The following is a 9,510-nucleotide window of genomic DNA, read 5'->3' as shown; positions in this document are numbered from 1 at the left end:
ACGCAGATACTTTCTGCAACTTAGTCTGATAGGAACATGAAGGTAAGCCTCCTTGAGATCCAAAGTTACCATCCAATGATCTTTGCCCAGCAGAGGTAAAAGCTGCTGCAACGCCAACATTTTGAACTTGGGAATGTCCAGATAAGTGTTGAGGATAGATAAATCCAAAATTGGTCTCCACGTGTTCCCCTTCTTTGGTACTAGGAACAGGCGAGAATAAAATCCTAGGCCCACTTCTGGCAGAGGGACCGGCTGTATGGCCCCTAGTTGGAGCAACAGAGAAACCTGTTTGTGAGCCTCTATTCTTTGTTGAGGAGGAACGTCTGGCATGCCTTTGAAAGGAGGCACGGTATGGAAATAAAACCTGTAGCCGTGGTGTATGATATCCAATACCCATCTGTCCTGGGTAATTAAACTCCAATTTTCTTTGAAAACTGCCAACCTTCCTCCCAAAGGTGCTGCCAGACGAGCAGGCTCTGGCAGCTGAAAAGGTAGGTCATTGGGTCTGCTTACGAAAGGACCGACCCCTGCCCTCACCCGAAGCCTGTGCAGGAGAACTCCCTGTTCTAGGCCTGAAAGAGCCCTGGGCTCTGCCCTTACCACGTCTAGATCTACCCCTAGACTGTGAATCATAAGAAGGATACGTCCACCCTTTAGTAGGCCAATTTCTACTAAACTTTGGAGGCTGGACCTGCAAAAAATCTTTAACAGTCTGCATAGACTTAGCCTTGTCTTCCATTTTCTTTAAAACTGTCTCAACAGGAGGACCAAACAACACGTCAGATTGTAAAGGAGCATCTAAAATCCTTGTTTTAACATGTTCAGACAAATTCTGATCCCTCAGCCAGGCGTGCCTGCGAAGAACTGACCCAGTGGCAGCCACCCTAGACGAGGCCTGTACAGCATCAAAATAAGAAGTTATGTACCTACCATAACGTTCCATGTTAGTTGTCTTCTCTCGCCTTCTTTCTTGCTTGATGGGTTCGGAGCCGATCCCTCGGCTCCGACTCGGCACTTGCTAAGCTCGAGAGTCACTTTTACCAGCTCGAGGCAGCCCCATATCCCATGATGCAAGGCGGTAAGTACCCAGATCTCGTTTGATGACAAAGGGCAATAGCACCAAGCATAAAATACTTCCCAAAGGAAGAAAGAAAACTTACAGGATGGAAGAAGGACCAGGTCTGAATGGTCTTCAGCATAATAATTTCTTATAACAAGGTGTGTCCAGGCCAGGGGGAAGGAGGGAGGGTCGCAAGAAAGAAGGCGAGAGAAGACAACTAACATGGAACGTTATGGTAGGTACATAACTTCTTAATGTTAAGTTGTCAATCTCGCCTTCATTCTTGCTTGATGGGACCGCGTCCCTAGCACCTCTATCCTGGGTGGCTCAATGGAACAGACTCTTGAGGACTGTAGAGCCAAAACTGGCTCTGTCCCTGGAGGCCAAGTCCAATTTGTAATGGGAAACAAAAGTGTGAGGAGTGGCCCAAGTGGCCGCTGCACAAATAGTGTCTAAAGGAAGTCTAGCTTGAAAGGCTGTAGAAGTAGCTAAGCTCCTAGTTGAATGTGCTTTAGGTTTTGAGCACAGCTGTTTTTCCCTGAGCAGATAAATTTCAGAGATGACCGAGGAAAGCCATCTGGACAAGGTCACTTTAGAAACAGGAAGGCCTTTTTTATTATCCGCATAGGAAACAAAAAGTTGATCAGATTTTCTAAATTTTTTGTTCTGTCCAAATAATATCTAAGTTGACGGTGGACATCAAGATAATGTAGTTTTGTTCAGCTCTGTCTGAATAGTTTGGGAAAAATACAGGAGATCAATGGATTGATTCAAATTGTCTTGAAGCGACCTTAGGCAAAAGGTCGGTTTAGTTCTCAAAGATACTCTGTCTTTGTGAAAAACCAAATAGGGGGGTCGAACCGATAGAGCATGAAGTTCAGACACCCTCCTGGCCGATATAATAGCCACTAGGAATAAAGTTTTCCAAGAAAGAAATTTCAGGGAACAAGAAACAGCTGGCTCGAAGGGGGGAAGAATCAAGGATGTCAGCACTAAATTTAGATCCCACTGAGGAGGAGGATTCCTGATTGGAGGCTTTAGTAGGAAAATTCCTTTCAAGAAGGCCCTGCAGAGCCCATGGGACATAATATTATGATCTGCTACCCCGACATGAAAGTTGGAGATAGCAGCCAATTGAACTCTGACTGTGGAAGAAGAGGAGCCTGCATGAAAAATCTCTGCTAAGAAGTCCAGGACTGCCTGAACAGGGGCAGTGAAAGGATCAATATTCTTGGCCTTAGCCCAATAAGAGAAACGTTTCCATTTGCTTGTATAAATCCTCCTGGTAGAGGATTTTAACGGTTACTATGATGTCTCTAACTGGGTTAGAGATCAAAGGAAGCCTGGCTAAGGAAGGAAGTGGAGCAACCATGCTGTGAGGTTGAGAGAAGGGATAGACCGGTGCAGCTGACCCGATTGGTGAATCAGAAGATCTGGCACTGGGTCCAGATGCCACGGCTGCACCAAAAGGTGATGATGGAGGAACGGGAACCAAACTTGTCGAGGCCAGTAAGGGGCAATGAGAATCAATTTGGCTCTCAAACGGTAGCTTTCTGGATAACTTGAGGGATCAGAGGAAATGGTGGGAAGGCATAAAGAAGTCCCTGGGGCCAATCCTGGGTCAGAGCGTCTCTGGGGGGATGGCCTGGTAGAGGGAAGAGACAGAAGAAGTCTGGACATTTGCTGTTTTGGGGAGTAGCAAAAAGATCGCAACATGGACGACCCCATTCCAGAAATATCTCTTCCGCTATAGATTGCTTGAGAGACCACTCGTGAGGCATGAGAATGGCTCTGCTCAATCTGTCCGCTACAATGTTGGTTTTCCCAAGGATATGCGTTGCTACCAGAAACCGATGAGAGGAGATCGCCCATTGCCATAGTCTGAGCGCTTCGACACAAGGCGTAGGACTTGGTTCCGCCCTGTTTGTTGATATACCAAACTACAGACATGTTGTCTGTGTGGACTGCAATTGTCCCTACGGGAAGAAAGTCGTTGAGGGCTTGCAACGTTAAAAGCACTGCTCTCATCTCCAGGACATTTATGTGCAGATGGTACTCGAACGGCTGCCACGTCCCATGAACCATCCTGCCCTGATAATGACCCCCACCCGATCAGGGAGGCATCCGTGGTGACAGTGGCTATCGGGGATGGGGGTACAAAGTACCTGCCTTGGTGAACCTGAGATGTGATCCACCAAGCAAGATGATCTTTGCAAGTCTGTGTCACCAGAATCTGGTGACGCATAGGAAGTTGTTGGTACGACCACTGTGTGAACAGCATCCACTGAAGAAGGCGCATGTAGAATCGAGCCAGGGGAAGAAGAGTAATGGCCGCAGCCATGAGGCCTAATACCTTTAGAACCATTCTGGCCTGTACTTTCTTGTTGGCCAGAATGATCCTGACATGACTCTGAATGTCTGAAACTCTTTGATCTGTAAGGGTAGCTGACATCCGAACAGTGTTTAAGTTTGCGCCTATGAAGGTAATAGACTGGCAGGGCGATAAGGATGACTTTTCGAAGTTGATCGAGATGCCCAAATGAGAACAAAGATTTATTGTGTAATCCCTGACTTGTATAAGCTGATGCCTGGTGGTGGCTGACAGGAGCCAGTCGTCGAGATACGGAAACACCTGGAATCCTTGACGTCTCAGGTGAGCCGTGACCACTGCCATGCATTTGGTGAACACTCTGGGGGCTGTAGTGAGACCAAAGGGCAGGGCTCTGAACTGAAATGACTGGACCCCAGCCGAAGCGGAGAAATCTCCTGAGCGCCTGTGAATTTTGATGTGATAGTACGCATCCTGAAGATCTATTGAGCACATCCAGTTGTCCTTCTGTAAGAAGGGCAGAATTGACTGAAGAGTGACCATTCGAATCTTGTCTTCCTCACAGACTTGTTGAGTCTGCTGAGATCCAATATTGGTCTCCAGTCTCCGTCTTTTGGGGACCAAAAGAACCTTGAGTAGATTCCGGCTCTGAATGGTCTGTTGTAACTGGCTGAATGGCTCTTTTTGCAGTAGTTTTGAGACTTCTAACTCTGCAATTTCCCTTAGACCGGTGGTACATCTGGAAGGGAATTTGAGGAAAGGACTTTCCTCGTTAGGAATTGTGTAACCCTTGGATATGATCGACTGTACCCATCTGTCTTGAGTGAGGGAATGCCAGGCTTCTGGGTACAGTGATAATCTTCCCCCGTCTGCCTCCAAGGAGGGACAGCGGGGCAACAACTCAGGGAGGCTGAAAGGGCTTGTCAGAGAGAGGCTCTCTGTTTCCCTGGTATTTGGACCCCTCTGCCTCTAGAGCGCCTGTTGTTGTTACCCCTCTGCCTCTAGGGGTAAACTGACCACGTGAATCCGGCGTGACTCCTTGGGATTTATGGAACCACATTTTGCCACCTTTCTGTCTTTTGGGGTAAGGTCTAGAAGGGGTGGAAAACGGACTCTACAGCAGAAAGAGTCTTGCCGTCCTGCTCGCACCTGGTCAAAGTTTCCTTCACCTGAGGGCCAAACAAAGCTGACCCATCAAAGGGAGAATTTGTGAAGGACGCCTTAAAGGGATCTGCAAAGTCACATAGCCGCATCCAGGCTTGGCGCCTAAGAGCCACACCTGTACCTGCGGCTCTACTCGCTCCATCAGCAGCATATGATATTAGCCGCATGGAGGAGTTTGCAATGGAATTAAGGGTTCCTAGCTGCGAAGCAATTTTTCTTGAGCCCCTGTAGGATCCTGTACTACTTCACCCAGCTCCTTAAGGATATCCCTCTGGAGTCTGGTGAAGTGACATAGGTAATTCAGCGAACGATAGCAAAGGTCGCTGAGGAAAACATCCGCCACTACCTATCCATGGTCCTAGAGTCCTTATTAGGAGGATGGACGGCACGGAAGGATCTGTAAGTTCCTTCTTGGTGGCAGCAGCCACCACCATGGCATCAGCGGGACACCCTTAGTGAGGAATTGCTTGTCACACGGGCAGTGATAAATTTTGAAGGCCTCCTAGGGACTGGCTCTACAGAGTCAGGAGCTGCCCACGCCTTCGGGCAATAACCTGCATAAGGGGGTCGAAGGCGGAGACACCCAGGAGGTGGAGGGCCGAGATCCAAACGCCTCTAGGTATACTGACTCATCCTCAAAGGGATTGTTGGTGGGCCAGTTTCCCTCTGTTTAAGGAGTTCTAGGATGTCTGAGAAGGAGATATCCTCAGAGGGGATCTAGGGATCCCTCTGACTCATCAAAGTCAGTATCTGAAGTGATAGACTCGGGAGTCTACATGTTTCCTCTTACAAGTCCTCTTCCTAGGAGGATCTCCAAACATCAGGAGAATCCTCGGAAGAGGGGAAATTCCCAATGGGGAAACCTGAGGCGGAGGATCTCTGGGTCCTGTAGCAAGAGAAGTGGCAGAGATGTCAACAGGCACTATAGAGGAGGAGCTAAGGAACAGACTGCTGACTGATACCAGTGGCCAGCACACTCTTCATCACCTCGAATGCTCCCCTCCCAGGCAGGTCCGAGAGAACCCGTTCCGAAGAACTAGGAACTCCAGGGACCACCGAAAGGGAAGTCTCCGAGGCAGATGTCGGAGCCGAGCTCACCAAGGCCGAGACTCCAAGGTGAAGAGCGGGTTCGGACAAGGGTCCGATGCCACTCACCCCATCGGAGGAGACCATGGAAGCCCGGCCACCGAATCCCTCTAAGGAAGGTCTCAAGAGGAGATAAGAGTAGAGGCTGAAGGAACAGAAGGGGTATCTGTCCTCCAGCCGTAGCAGTAACCATTCCGAAGACTCCAACTCCAAGCTCTGGGGTAGAGTTGAAGGAGGAACTGTAACGGGTGTGGACCAATAGTCGCCTGTTGAGACGGACTATGTAACATTTGGGCCAGTGCCTGTGACTTAAGTAATCTACTGACCACTCTCTAAGTCATGGTCAGAAAGCCTGGATGACCTTGAAGATCGGCTCCGATGGCTCCGTTCGAAAGGAGAGGTGAAGCCGGAGGCGAAAGTATCGGCTCCAAGGAAGGAGACCTCGACCTCTTCCTGGAAGGAGCCATCGGAACCGATGAAACTATAGACCCTGTCGGAGCCGACAACTTATCGGAGCCGACAGGTAGCCTCGATGCATCGGCTCCAGCCGGAGCTGATACAGCCACAAAAGTAACGGTGTCGGAGCCGATCGGAGCAGACACCGATGCCTGTGCCACATGGTGGTCGGAACCGATCGGAGCCGACACCGAAGTGGTCGATGCAGAATCGGCACCGATAGCCATCGGGGCCGAAGGCTTAGTTAAGCCAGAATCGCTCCAGCCGGCGATCTCGACTCAGAACGAAGTCGGAGCCGAGGCCGCAGGCTTTGACACAGAAGCCTGGGCCTTGGAAGATTTGGCAGTTTTGGATGGAGCCGACTTAGCCGGAGAGCCCTCCGGCTTAAGAAGGCCCCTAAGTATTAGTTTGTTTCTTTCCTGCAGGACTCTCTGGCTGAAGGAATGACATATAGCACAGGAGTCCTGCAGGTGAAGAGGCCCCAGGCAATACAGGCAAGAAGTGTGACCGCCTGTCAGAGACATCTTCTGACAGCACGAGTCACACTTCTTAAAGCCTGAGACCCTCTCTTTTGACATGGTGTAACACAACACACACACACACCAGTCAAAGAATTAAATTAAATTAAATATACCAAAAAGGTATAAGTAGAAAAACACACACACACACACACACCCTAACAGGGGGGGGATGGGATGGGTAAAGTTTGACTAAAAAAATAAGAAGAGACAGGTAATTTTCTGTCAGAAAATCTTTAAAATTTACTTAAAACTAAAAATTAAAGGGTTTTTAGTAAAAAGGGGCTAAAATATCAAAGTAGTAAATCACTTACCAGGAGCTGGTAAAAGGAGGACCTCATAAGCGAAGCGGCAAACGAGATCTGGGTACTTACCGCCTTGCATCATGGGATATGGGGCTGCATCGAGCTGGTAAAAGTGACTCTCGAGCTTAGCAAGTGCCGAGTCGGAGCCGAGGGATCGGCTCCGAACCCATCAAGCAAGAATGAAGGCGAGATTGACAACTTAACATCCACATTGCAAAGAATGCTTACCCACCTGTTCAGAAACATGCACTAAATCTTGCAACTCCTTACAATCAATACCTACTGCCAGAGCATCAACCTTAGACTTCAATTTTGAAAGGAGATAATTTTGGTATTTCAACATGTGAAACTGGCAATTCAGAGCCCTCATAGCAAGAGTGGAAGAAGTATAGACTTTCTTTCCCCACCTATCCAAGGCCCTAGCCTCCTTGTCTGCAGGAACCGGATTCTTAACAACAGATGCCTTAACACCTTTAGGCCCCTGGCTAACAGTTTCTGGGTCTGCCCTAGGACTCTTAAAAAGATACGTATGAGCTTCAGGCACCCTGTAATACCTATCCGGCTTAACAGGAGCAGGAGGCAAAGAATCAGGATTAAGAGAAGCTTCTGTAAAAACATCTTCCACTACATCCAAAACAGGAGGTATAGCGAAAGGCCTATGCTGGGGTAAAAACAGAAATTCCCTAAGCCTTTTCCTGGAATCAGAGAAGTCCTGACCTTCCCACTTAAAATGCTCCCTCATGGAATGAAGAGTTTCTGAAAAAGAAAAATCCTCAGGAGCAGTAGCAGAAGGAGTAGAATCATCCACATCAGAATCAGAATAAGGAGAGTACTCCTGCAAGCCTTCAGCCGAAGACTCGGAAACATCAGAAGCCTGCTCAAAACCCCCCAGCTCAGGCTCCACCCTAGGTCTCATCAGGAGGGGGCATAGAACCCCTAATCAAAGTAATCAAATCTTCTGCCATTTTAAGCATATGCTTCTTGGGCACAGTACCTGAAGAGCTAGGGGTAATACCAACTGAAGCTAAACCTGGCCTGCCCCTGGGGGAAGCCTTTGAAACAGAAGGAGAGGGCCTAGCCACCTTAGGAAGGGAGGGGAGTATAGTAACATGAGAAGCCCCCTCAGCCTGACTAGTCTCCTGAGAGGCCACATCTTGCAATAATAAGGTCTCAACCTGGGAACACAAAGAAACCTCCGGTGGAGCCACCGGCTCCACCGACACCTCTAAAGAACCGGCGTCTGGTACAGACGGTTCTTCAAGCCTAGGCTTAACTGCCTTGTCCTTGCGCTTCTTCGAAGAAGCGGGCGTCGGAGCATCCGACGGCATTTTATAGTTGCACCGCTTCCCAAAGACTAACCTTGCACAATCCAACCTTCTCTTTATAGTGCGTTTATTAAATCTAGCACAAGAGCGATAGCCAACAACGTCGTGCTCAGGCCCTAAGCAAGGAATACACAAAGTATGATAATCTCTATGCGGTATCTGTTTCCCACAAGAAATGCAATTATTAACTTTTCTGACATCCGTAAATGACTGAGGCAAGAAAAAACTAAAATATTCCCCAACGGGGTACTTAGCCAACTTTGAACTCTGTCTGAAACTTCTAAATCGAAAAATCTCAGAACGCCAACCGGCACTTGCAATACTGCTTCTGCATCGGACCATGCGGCAAAAAAGACTGAGGATATGACGTCGGTCATGCGCATTTGTACCCTGACGTCCTGATGTCAGTCAAATGCGCCCTGACCGACGTCAGCCTTATACTTTGATATTCGGGCCGACCGAGGACAGCGGACTACCCAAGTGTAAGGACTGCAGCAATGTGAGATGAAGAACATCCATAATCCTTGGACATGACATATTAGCAATATTTAGCCCAAGCTACACAGCAAAAATGAATAGAGCTCTGACTGCAACCCAGACCAGTAGCTCAGCTGATGGTACAGCCGAGGAGGGTAAGATGAAAAGAACATTTGCCAGTGAACCCATTCTACTAAGGAAAGGAGGGACTTCTGCCTGCAATTAGGCAATCCCCTGGTGACAGAGGAGTGCCATTACCACATGAAAGACTGCCATAAAGAATTCAGTGTTGGAGAATAGTGCTAGAGCAGATAATGCTAATGCAACCAATGTCAACAGTTCCACCCAGTTAGAATAATACAAAAACAGCATATACAAGACCACTGGATGCTCTGCTTGGCATTTCCCTAACCCCTTCCCAAACTGCCTATGTCTTAAGTGGTGACAGCACTGGAGACACAAAGATTAGGTGCAACTGGAGTAGAAATCAATAGATGATCAGCTGGGAAATATGCAGGTGTGGGGCACAAAAAACACTTATCATTGCTGTGCTTATCACAATCACTGCTGTGTGAAAGATACTGCATTTATGAAACGAATACTTTCAATGAGCAGATCACTATGCAAAAATGTGGTTAGTTGCAATCACGGATACTGTTTAGCTTCCTGTCTGCAACAAAGCAAATGGAATACAGTTCTACAGCACTCTGCATAGTTTTAATAACAGCTGCTAACACCAGAAAGACTGAGGACTGCCTATGTAAGACAATGTATTGTAGGTCTTGTATTT

At 48.1% G+C, this 9,510-nt stretch overlaps 1 protein-coding gene across 1 annotated transcript in view; it reads right to left on the bottom strand.

Annotated features, from left to right (window-relative positions):
- GIGYF1 (GRB10 interacting GYF protein 1) overlaps positions 1–9,510 on the bottom strand; it is a gene marked incomplete in the record, with an annotated part of 2,892,461 nt that overhangs the window by 2,792,219 nt on the left and 90,732 nt on the right.

The sequence above is a fragment of the Protopterus annectens genome, chromosome 7.part0 (assembly GCF_019279795.1).
Source record: "Protopterus annectens isolate FY-2018-M chromosome 7.part0, PAN1.0, whole genome shotgun sequence".
Taxonomy (NCBI): Eukaryota; Metazoa; Chordata; order Ceratodontiformes; family Protopteridae; genus Protopterus; species Protopterus annectens.
The sequence above is the reverse complement of the archived record's forward strand: the minus strand, read 5'-3'. Positions and strand labels throughout refer to the sequence as shown.